General features: G+C 40.9%; 1 protein-coding gene across 1 annotated transcript in view; it reads right to left on the bottom strand.

Moving 5' to 3' along the window:
* Positions 1 to 11,954, bottom strand: part of ZNF157 (zinc finger protein 157) — a 44,807-nt gene that overhangs the window by 30,424 nt on the left and 2,429 nt on the right. The window lies entirely within an intron of this gene.

Below are 11,954 nucleotides of genomic sequence, written 5' to 3'. Positions count from 1 at the left end.
ACAATAGAACTCCCCTATGACCCAGCAATAGCACTGCTAGGAATTTACCCAAGGGATACAGAAATGCTGAGGCATAGGAGCACATGGACCCCAATGTTCATAGCAGCACTCTCCACAATAGCCAAAACATGGAAAGAGCCTAAGGGTCCATCAACAGATGAATGGATCAAGAAGATGTGGTTTATCTATACCATGGAATACTACATGGCAATGAGAAACAATGAAATCTGGCCATGTGTAGCAACATGGATGGACCTTGAGGGTGTTGTGCTGAGCGAAATAAGTCAGGCAGAGAAGGACAAATATCATGTTTGCACGTATAGGAGGATTAGGAGGAACTTGACGGAGGAACAAGGGGGAGAAGAAGGGGGGAAATGGTGGGGGAGAGGGAGAGAGGCAAGCCATGAGAGACTCTTGAATGCTGACAAAAACTGAGGACTGATGGATGTGGGGGGGAGGAGGGATGGGCATGGAGGGGGGCACTTGTGGAGATGAGCACTGACTGTTATGTGGAAACTAATTTGACAATAAACTATTTGTAAAAAAAATAAATAAATAAAATAAAATAAAATAAATTTATGAGCCATCAAAAAAAAAAACTCTAAGTAAATCGAAATGGAATTCTAAAAACTGTTCACGTGACTGACAGGAAGGCAGGGAAAAATAAAACAGAAAATGAAAGAGAACAAACACAGAAGAAAAAATAAAATAAGGCCTAACTTATCATTAATCACATTGAATGTCAATGGTCTACCTGCACAAATTAAAAGACAGAAATTGGGGAAAAAATCAGAAACAGGACCCAAGTGTATGGTGTCTGAAAAAGAGTCACTTCAAATATAGCAATATAGGCAGGTTGAAGGTAAAAGTATGAAAAGAGATATATCTCCATGCAAAGATTCATCAAAAGAAAGCAGAAGTAATGTTAATTATACCTCAGTAAAGCTGGGAAAAAAGAAAGCAGAAGTAGCTATATTAGTATCAGACAAAGTAGACTTCAGAGAAAAAAATTACCAGAGACAGAGAGAAGATAACTAATGATAAAAACGCCAATTCATCAAAAGAGACAAATCAATCCAAAACGTAGAAAACACAAAAGCAAAAGCTAATGAAACTGGAAAAAAAATAGAAAATGGGCAATTTGGGGGCACCTGGGAAGCTCACATTGGTTGAGCGCCCTCGGCTCACGTCATGATCCCAGGGTCGTGGGATTGAGCCTCATATCGGGCTCTGTGCTGAGCACAGAGCCTGCTTAAGATTCTTTCTCTGGGGCGCCTGGGTGGCTCAGTCTGTTAAGCATCTCACTTCAGTTCAGGTCATGATCTCGTGGGTTGTGAGTTCGAGCCCCACATCGGCCTCTCTGCTGTCAGCACAGAGCGTGCTTCAGATTCTCTGTCCCCTTCTCTTTCTGCCCCTCCCACTCCCCCCTCTCAAAAATAAATAAACATTTTATTTATTTTTTTAAAGGTTTTTTTTAATTTTTTAATCTTTTTAATTTATTTTTGAGAGAGAGAGAGATAGAGAGACAGAGGGCAAGCAGGGGAGGAACAGAGAGAGAGGGAGACACAGAATCGGAAACAGGCTCCAGACTCCGAGCTGTCAGCACAGAGCCCGATGTGAGGCTGGAACTCACAAACTGTGAGATCATGACCTGAGCCGAAGTCAGAGGTTTAACCAATTGAGCCACCCAGGTGCCCCTAAATAAACATTAAAAAAAAGAGTCTTTCTCCTGCCTCTCTCCCCCACGCACGTGCTCTCTCTCTCTCTCTCTCAAATAAAAATTTAAAAAAAAAAAAGAAAAGAAAAGAAAATGAGCAATCTTCTCTGACCACACTGGAATGAAACTAGAAATCCATAATGGAAACCTAACAAGAGAGCAGAAAACTAACAGAAGAGGCACCTGGGTGGCTCGGTCAGTTGAGCATCTGACGTCAGCTCAGGTCATAATCTCACAGCTTGGCTCATGAGTTCAAGCTCCGCATCAGGCTTTCTGCTGTCATGGCAGAGCCCACTTTGGATCCTCTGTCCCCCGCCTCTCTCTGTCCCTCCCCCCTCTCCAGAATAAACACATGTTAAGAAAAAGATAAATCTCCAAACACTTGGAAGGTGAATAACACATTTCTAATCATCTACGGTATAAAGAGAAAGTCTCAAAGGAAATTACAAAATACAATGAATTAAGTGAAAATGAATATGCATTTATAATTCGTGGAACACAGCTAAAGAAGTGCTGAGAGGGGAATATATAGCACTAAATGCATACATTTGAAAGAGGAAAGTCTCAAACCAAAATATCTAAGGTCCCGGAGCACGTGGGTGGCTCAGTCGGTTAAGTGTCGGACTCTTGATTTTGGCTCAGGTCATGATCTCACGGTTTGTGAGCTGGAGCCCCGCATCAGGCTCTGGGCTGACAGTGCAGAGACTGCTTGGGATTTCTCTCTCTCTCTCTCTCAAAAATAAACAAACAAACAAACATTAAACATTTTTTAATAAAAAAAATAAAAAGCTAAGGTCCCACTTCAAAAACCTAGAAAAAAAAGACCATAGTGAGAATATGCTATTTAAGGACAAACACTCGGAACTAGTGGCTAAATAAGTACTGGAGAGCTAATGCACAGCAAGTGACTATGGGAAACACTATCATAAACCTCAAAGTTGTTAAGAAACTAGACCTAAGGGGCGCCTGGGTGGCTTAGTCGGTTGGGCGTCCGACTTTCGCTTAGGTCATGATCTCGCGGTTCGTGGGTTCGAGCCCCGCGTCGGGCTCTGTGCTGACTGCCAGCTCGGAGCCTGGAGCCTGTTTCAGTCTGTGACACCCTCTCTCTCTGGCCCTCCCCTGCTCACGCTGTCTCTCTCTCTCCTAGAAATAAATAAAAATATTACAAAAAAAAAAAAAAGAAACTAGACCTAAATTGTTCCCACCCCGAAAAAGAAATGATAATTATGTGACGTGGTTGAGATGTTAGCAAACTTACAGTAGTAATCACGTAACAGTACACAAATGTATCAAACCAACACACTGTACACCTTACACTTAGATAATGTTATATATCAATACTTTAATTTTTAGAAAAGAAAAAAAAAAAGGACCAAACTAAACCCAGAACAAGCAGAAGGAAAGAAATAGAAAAGAGAAAAAAAAAATAGGGGCACCGTGGAGGCTCAGTACATTAAGCGTCTGACTTCGGCTCAGGTCATGATCTCATGGTTTGTGAGTTCGAGCCCCGCATTGGGCTCTGTGCTGACAGCTCTGAGCCTGGAGCCTGCTTCGGATTCTGAATCTCTCCCTTTCTCTGCCTCTCCCCTGCTCACGCTCTCTGTCTCTCTCTGTCTCAAAAATAAACATTAAAAAAAATTAAAAAAAAGAAAAGAGCAAAATTAGTGACACTGAAAACAGAAAGATAATAGATAAAAATCAATGAAATAAAGAGGTGGTTCTTTGAAAAAATCAATAAAATTGACAAACTTTTGGCAAGACTGAAAAACAAAGACACAAATTACCAAAATCAGGAATGAAACAAAGAATATCACTACATACCTTGCAGACATAAAAAGTATGGTAATTATTATAAATAATTATTCATATAGACATTTGAGAACTTACATAAAATGAACTAATTTCTTTAAAAAACCCACGAACTATCACAAATTGCCTGGAATGAAATAGATAGTTTGAATAGCCCTAGTACTACTAAGGAAATTGAATCTACAATTTAAAAGAGAAGAGAAAGAAAGACAGAAGGAAAGACAGACTAAGACAGAAAGACAGAAAGACAGACAGGGAGGGAGGGAGGGAGGAAGGGAGGGAGGGAGAGAGAGAAGGAAGGAAGGAAGGAAGGAAGGAAGGAAGGAAGGAAGGAAGGAAGGAAAGAAAGAAAGAAAGAAAGAAATCACTGGCCCAGACAGTTTTCCTGGAGAATTTTACCAGATTCTTTTAAAGAATTAACACCAATTACAAAGCCTCTTACAGGAAAAAAAAGAGTAAATAATTCTCCCTAATTCATTCTACGAAGCTACTATTTACCTGTGATGGCTTAAAAAGGGGCCCCCAAGTATATCCACCTCCGAATCCTGACAATCTGTGAATATCAGTGAATATCACCTTTATAAAATGGCAATTTTATAAAATGTCATTTTAAGCCACCAAGCTTGTGGCAATTTGTCGCGGCAGCCACATGAAACTAACACATTCCCTGATTATAAAGTCAGATAAATGCAGTATGAAAAAGAAAAGTACACCCCAATATCACTCATGATTATGTAGGCAAAAATTCTTGACAAAATATTAGCACATATAACTCAGCAATATATTAAAAGAATTATAGGGCGCCTGGGTAGCTCGGTCGTTAAGCATCTGACTTTGGCTCAGGTCATAATCTCATGGTTCGTGAGTTCGAGTCTCACATCGGGTGAGCTAGAGCCCCACTTTGGGTGAGCCCCGCTTCTTTCTCTCTCCCTATCTCTCTCTCTTGGCCCCTCATGGGATTTCTCTCTCTCTCTCTCTCTCTTTCTCTCCCCCCCACCCCACTCACTTGCACGTTCTCTCTCTCGCTGAAAAAAAAAAAAAGAAAAAAAGAATTATACACCATATCCAACTGGGGTTTATTCCAGGAATGCAAGGCAGGTTCAATATTCAAAAATCAATCCATGTAATTCACCACATTAATAGGATTTCTAAAATCACATGATCATATCAACCAATGTAAAAAAACAGCATTTGAAAAAATTCAACACTCATTCCTGCAAAAAAAATCTAAATAGAAACAAGAATAGACAGGAACTTTTTTTTCTTTTTTTTTTTAATTTGTTTTAATGTTTTTTATTTATTTCTGAGAGAGAGAGACAGCGTGAGCAGGGGAGGGTCAGAGAGAGAGGGAGACACAGAATCTGAAACAGGCTCCAGGCTCAGAGGTGTCAGCACAGAGCCCGACATGGGGCTCGAGCCCACAAACTGTGAGATCATGACCTGAGCCAAAGTCAGCCACCCAACTGACTGAGCCACCCAGGCACCCCAACAGGAACTTCTTCTTTTTTTTTTTTTTTAATATTTTTATTTATTTCTAGGAGAGAGAGAGAGAGACAGCATGAGCAGGGGAGGGTCAGAGAGAGAGGGAGATACAGACTCTGAAATAGGCTCCAGGCTCTGAGCTGGCAGTCAGCACAGAGCCCGATGCGGGGCTCGAACCCACGAACTGCGAGATCATGACCTAAGCGAAAGTCGGACGCTTAACCGACCAAGCCACCCAGGCGCCCCCAACAGGAACTTCTTAAACTTGATAAAGAGCATCTAAAACAAAACTGCAGCTAACATTATACATCATGATGAGAGACAAGATTAACAGCAAGGCAAAAAGTTCTAACCTCTGCAATAAGGCAAAAATTGGAAATGAAAGGCATATAGAATAAAAAAGAAGAAAGAAAAGTCCTTATTTACAGACGACATGATTGTCTATGTAGAAAAATCACAAAAAATTGGGACTCTTGGGTGGCTCAGTCCATTAAAGTGTCCAACTCTTTATTTTGGCTCAGGTCATGATCTCACAGTCGTGAGAAAGTCCTGGTATCAGGCAGGCTCCACTGGGCATGGAGTCACTGGGCATGGAGTGTGCTTGCGATTCTCTCTGGCCCTCTCTCTATGCCCCTCCCACATGCACACACATACTCTTTTTCTCAAAAAAATTTTTTTAACCACACAAAAAATCTACAAAAAATAAAATTCTAGAACTAATCATTGATTTCATCAAAGTCATAGGACACAAGCTAAAATACAAAAATCAACTGTATTTCTTTTTTTTTTTTAATGTCTTATTTATTTCTAGGGGAGAAAGAGAGAGAGAGACAGTGTGAGCAGGGGAGGGTCGGAGAAAGAGGGAGTCACAGACTGAAACAGGCTCCAGGCTCTGAGCTGGCAGTCAGCACAGAGCCCGATGCGGGGCTCGAGCCCACGAACAGTGAGATCATGACCTATGTGAAAGTCGGACACTTAACCGACTAAGCCACCCAGGTGCCCCCAAAATCAACTGTATTTCTATGTTAGCAATAAAAATGTGGACTCCAAAATAAAAAAATATAAAACCACTTATAATCACTTGGAAAAATGAAATACTTATATGTAAATCTGACAAACTATGTACAAAACTTGTAATAACCACAACATACTAGTAGTCTTAAGAAAAAAGAGCAACATTGGTTGGGGTCATCATGCTCTCTGATTTCAAACTATAATACAAAGCTATAGCAATCAAAACAGTGTGGTACTGGCATAAAAACAGACACATAGATCAATGGAAAAGAATAGAAAGCTCAGAAATAAACCCATACACATATCGCCAATTAATTTACAACAAAGGACCCAAGAATAGTCAATGAAAAAAGGACTGTCTTTTTTTTTTAATTTTTAATGTTTTTATTTATTTTTGAGAGAGAAATAGAGCACAAGTGGGGGAGGGGCAGAGAGAGAGGGAGACAGAATCTAAAGCAGGCTCCAGGCTCTGAGCTAGCTGTCAGGACAGTGCCCAAAGCGGGGCTTGAACTCACAAACAGCGAGACCATGACTTGAGCCGAAGTTGGGCGCTTAACCAACTGAGCCACCCAGGCGCCCCAACGACAGTCTCTTCAATAAATGGTGTTGGAAAAACTGGGACATCCACATGCAAAAAACAAAAACAAAAACAAAACTGGCCCATTACCTTACACCATATACAAAAATTAACTCAAAATGGATTAAAGACTTGAACCTAAGACCTGAAACCATAAAACTCCAAGAAAACATAAGCAGTAAGCTCATGGTAAAGATTTTTTGGATTTGACACCAAAAGCAAAGGCAACAAAAGCAAAAATAAACAAAGGGAACTACATCAAAGTAAAAAGCTCCTGCACGGCAAAGGAATCATCAACTAAATAAAAAGGCAAACTACTGAACAGCAGAAAATATTTGTAAAGCGTATATCTGATAAAGAGTTAATATCCAAAATATACGAAGAACTCACACAACTCAATAGCCAAAAAAAAAAAAAAAAAAATCCGATTTAAAAATAGGCAGAGGAGAGGTGCTTGGGTGGCTCAGTCAGTTAAGTGTCTGACTTCGGCTCAGGTCATGATCTCATGGTTCATGGGTTCAAGCCCTGCATCTGGGCTCTGTGCTGACAGCTCAGAGCCTGCTTTGGATTTTGTGTCTCCCTCTCTCTCTGTCCCTCCCCTACTCTCTCTGTCTCTCAAAAATAAATAACATCAAAAAAACTTTAGGGGCGCCTGGGTGGCTCAGTTGGTTGAGCATCCAACTTTGGCTCAGGTCATGATCTTACCATTTGTGGGTTCAAGCCCCATGTAGGGCTCCCTGCTGACAGTTCAGAGCTTGGAGCCTGCTTTAGATTCTGTGTCTCCCTCTCTCTCTCCCCTCCCCCACTCACACTCTGTCTCTCAAAAATAAATAAATGTTAAAAAATAAAATTAAAATTTTTAAAAATTTTATTAAGAAAATCGTCAAAGGATCTGAATAGATAATTTCCAAAGAGGACATGCAGATGGCCAACATTAAAGATGCTCAATATATGGAAACCAACTTGGCAATAAACTATTTAAGAAAAAAAAAGATGCTCAACATCACTAATCTAGGGGCACCTGTCTGACTCATTTGGTAGAGCATGCTACTCTTCATCTCAGGGTTGTGAGTTCAAGCCCCACATTGGGCATGGAGCCTACTTTTTAAAAAAATCACTAATCATAGGAGAAATGCAAATCAAAGTCACAATGAGATATCACCTTACACCTGTTAGAATGGCTAGCCAGTATCAAAAAGGCAAGAGATAACAAACGTTGGTGAGGATGTGATGAAAAGGGAATCCTTGCGTACCATTGGTAGGAATATAAACTGGTGCAGCCACTATAGAAAACAGTATGGAGGGGGGCGCCTGGGTGGCTTAGTCGGTTGGGCGTCCGACTTTCGCTTAGGTCATGATCTCGCGGTTCGTGGGTTCGAGCCCCGCGTCGGGCTCTGTGCTGACTGCCAGCTCAGAGCCTGGAGCCTATTTCAGAGTCTGTATCTCCCTCTCTCTCTGACCCTTCCCTGCTCACGCTGTCTCTCTCTCTCTCTCTCTCCTAGAAATAAATAAAAAATATTAAAAAAAAACCAGTATGGAGGTTCCTCAAAAAATTAAATACAGAACTATCATATCATCCAGCAATTCCACTTCTGAATATTTATCCAAAGGCGAAAAAAACCACTAACAAAATATCTGCACCCCCATTTCATTGCAGCATTATTTACAATAGCCAAGATATGGAAACAACCGAAGTGTCTGTCCATCAACAGATGAATGGATAAAGAAAATATGGTGTGTATGCATGTGTGTACACAATGGAACAGTATTCAGCCATAAAACAAAGGGGAAATCTTGCCATTTACAAGAATATGGATGGACCTTGAAGGCATTATGCTACATGACATAAGGCAGACAGAGAAAGATAAATATTGTATGATCTCAGTTACATGTGGGATCTAAAAGAAAAACAAGCTCACAGTACAGATCACAGATGGGTGGTCGCCAGATGCGGGAGGAGGAGGTGGGCAAAATGGGTGAAGGAAGTCAGAGGTACAAACTTTCAGTTATAAAATAAATAACTCATGGGAAGTAACGTACAGCATAGTAACTAGAGGTAATTATATTGTACTGAATATTTACAAGTTGCTATGAGAGTACAGCTTAAAAGCTCTCATCACAAGAAAAAAATTCTATAACTGTGTACGGTGATGGATGCTAACTAGCTTTCTTGTGGTGGCCATCATGCAATACATACAAATATCAAATGATTATGTCGTACACCTGAAATTAATATAATGGAAACCAATTAAAAAAAGAGCATGGTATTGGCGAAAGAACAGATGAGTTTATCAGTGGAACAAATAGAAAGAAAATAGATCCACAAATATAATCCACTGATCTTTGACAAATGAGCAAGGGAATTCAATGGAGAAAACAGTGCGGAAACAACTGGCTAGTTGACAACATAGTCAAACTATGGAGACCATCCAAGAGTCCACCGACTGGTGAATGGATAGAGAACATGTGGTATAAATATACAATGGAGTATTGCTCAGCCTCAAAAAGAATGAATCTTGTCTTTTTCAATGACATAGATGGAGCTACAGTATATTATGTGAAGCGAAATAAGTCGGTCAGAGAAAGACAAATACCGTACAATTTCACTGATCTGTGGAATTTAAGAAACAAAACAGATGAACATAGGGGACGGGGGGGGAAAAGAGAGGAAAGCAAATCATACGAGATTCTTTTTTAAAAATGTTTATTATTTTGAGAGAGAGAGAGAGAGAGAGAGAGACAGCACGAGCACATGCAGAGGAGGAGCACAGAGAGAGAGGCACAGAGGATCCAAAGCAGGCTCTGCGCTGACAGCAGACAGCCCGATGCAGGTTCGAACTCCCGAATGTAAGATAATGACCTGAGCCGAAGTCAGTCACTTACCCAACTATAAGAGACTCTTAACTGTAGGTAACAAACAGGATTGATGGAGGGAGGTGGGCGGGGGGATGGGCTAAATGGGTGATGGGTACTAAGGAGGGCACTTGTTATGTTGAGCACTGGGTGTTGTATGTAAGTGGTGAATAACTAAGCTCTACACCTGAAACCAATTTCAGCATGTATGTTAGCTAACTAGAATTTAAATAAAAACTTCAAATAAAAAAACAAAACAAAACACTAATTCAAATATATATATATAATTTATATATTTATATCCCTGTGCTTATTTCATTATTATCTATAATAGTCAAACTATGGAAACAACCTAGGTGTCCATCAATAAATAAATGGATAAGAACGGGGCTCCTGGGAGGCTCAGTCAGGTAAGTGTCCGACTTTGCCTCAGGTCATGATCTCATAGTTCGTGGGTTCGAGCCCCACGTCAGGCTCTGTGCTGATAGCTCAGAGCCTGGATCCTCCTTCAGATTCTGTCTCCCTCTCTCTCTGCCCCTTCCCCACTGGTGCTGTCTCTCTTGTCTCTCTCTCTCTCTCTCTCTCATAAATAAATAAACTTAAAAAAAAAAGAAAAATGAAATAGGTCTTATATATGCAAAATGTAAAACTATAAAACTTCTACAAGATAAGGGAAAATCTAAGTGACTTGGGTCTGGAGATGTGTTTGTTTTTTTTTAATTTTTTTCTTAATGTTTCTTTATTTTAGAGACACAGAGACAGAGCACAAGTAGGGGAGGGGCAGAGAGAGCCGGAGACAGAATCTGAAACAGACTCCAGGCCCTGAGCTGTCAGCACAGAGCCCCACGCAGGGCTGGAACTCACAAACCATGAGATCATGACCTGAGCCAAAGTCGGACACTTGACCACCTGAGCCACCCAGGCGACCCCTGGAGATGTTTTAAAATACAACACCAAAAGTATGATTCATAAAAGGAAAAATGACCAGTCGGACTTTATTAAAATTTTAAAATTCTATTCTATGAAAGACACCGTGGGGCGCCTGGAGGGCTCAGTGGTTTAAGCATCTGACTCTTGATTTTAGCTCAGGTCATGATCTCCTGGTTCGTGAGATCAAGCCCCACGTCAGACTCCATGCTGACAGTGCAGGAACCTGCTTGAGATTCTCCCTCTCGGTCTCTCTCAGCCCATCCCCATCTCTCTCTCTCAAAATAAATAAACTTTCTTTTTTTTAACAAAAAAAGACACCACTAAGAAAACAAAAAGACAAGCCAAAGAACGAGAGAAAGTATTTGCAGAACTTATCTGATAAAGGACTTGTATTTAAAATATACGAACAACTCTTAAAACTCAACAGTAAGAAAACAAACAACCCGATTAAAAAATGGACAAGATCGGGGCGCCTGGGTGGCTTAGTCGGTTAAGCGTCCGACTTTCGCTTAGGTCATGATCTCGCGGTTCATGGGTTCGAGCCCCGCGTCGGGCTCTGTGCTGACTGCCAGCTCGGAGCCTGGAGCCTGTTTCAAAGTCTGTGATTCCCTCTCTCTCTGACCTTCCCCTGCTCACGCTGTCTCTCTCTCTCTCCCCTAGAAATAAATAAAACATTAAAAAATTTAAAAAAAAATAAAAGAGGTAAAAGTATAGAGACAGTAAAAATGAAAAAAACACAGTAGTTGCCAGAGGTTCAAGCATAGAGAGAGAATGGACGAGTAGCTGAAGCACAAATGAAACTGTTTTGTATGAACCTTTAACGGTGGACGTGGGCCATTACGCATTTGTCAAAACCTGCAGAATATGCGACACAATGAATCTTCCAGTCAACTGTAGACTATAATTAATTCTACAGTATCAATAGTGGTTAAATGTAACAAATGCCCTACACTAATACAAAATATTAATAACGGGGCAGGTTGCCTGGGTGGCTCAGTTGGTTAAGTGTCTGACACGGGTCTGCCTCTTGATTTCGGCTCAGGTCGTGATCTTGATATCAGCTCAGGTCATGATCTCATGGTTCGTGAGACTGAGCCCCACACTGGGTTCTACGCTGACAGCACGGGGCCTGCTGGGGGTTCTCTGTCTCCCTCTTTTTCTCTCTGCACCTCCCCTTCGTGCGCGCTCTCTCTCAAAAATAAAATAACGGGGAACTGTAGAGGGGTACAGAGTGGTAATGGAACAATATGTACTCTCTTCCCAATAATTCTGCAAACCTAAAACTGTACTACAGAAATTAAGTCAATTAATTGTTTGAATGCACTTAGCGTACAATCCAGCAATTGGCATTCATCTCACACAAAATCCTTACACAAACAATCACAGCATCTTTATTCCTAAGAGCCCCAAACTGGAAACAACCCAGATTTCCTTCAACTAGAGGTTGGTTAAGCGAACTGTAGTTCATTTATACCATGGAATACTGCTCGGCAGTAAAAAAGAACACGCTATTCATAGACGCAACAATCTGCATGAATCCCCAGAGAATTATGCTGAGTAAAATCCAGTCCC

Source organism: Hyaena hyaena, unplaced genomic scaffold (assembly GCF_003009895.1).
Source record: "Hyaena hyaena isolate Hyena2069 unplaced genomic scaffold, ASM300989v1 scaffold_658, whole genome shotgun sequence".
In the NCBI taxonomy this organism is placed as follows: Eukaryota; Metazoa; Chordata; class Mammalia; order Carnivora; family Hyaenidae; genus Hyaena; species Hyaena hyaena.
The sequence above is the reverse complement of the archived record's forward strand: the minus strand, read 5'-3'. Positions and strand labels throughout refer to the sequence as shown.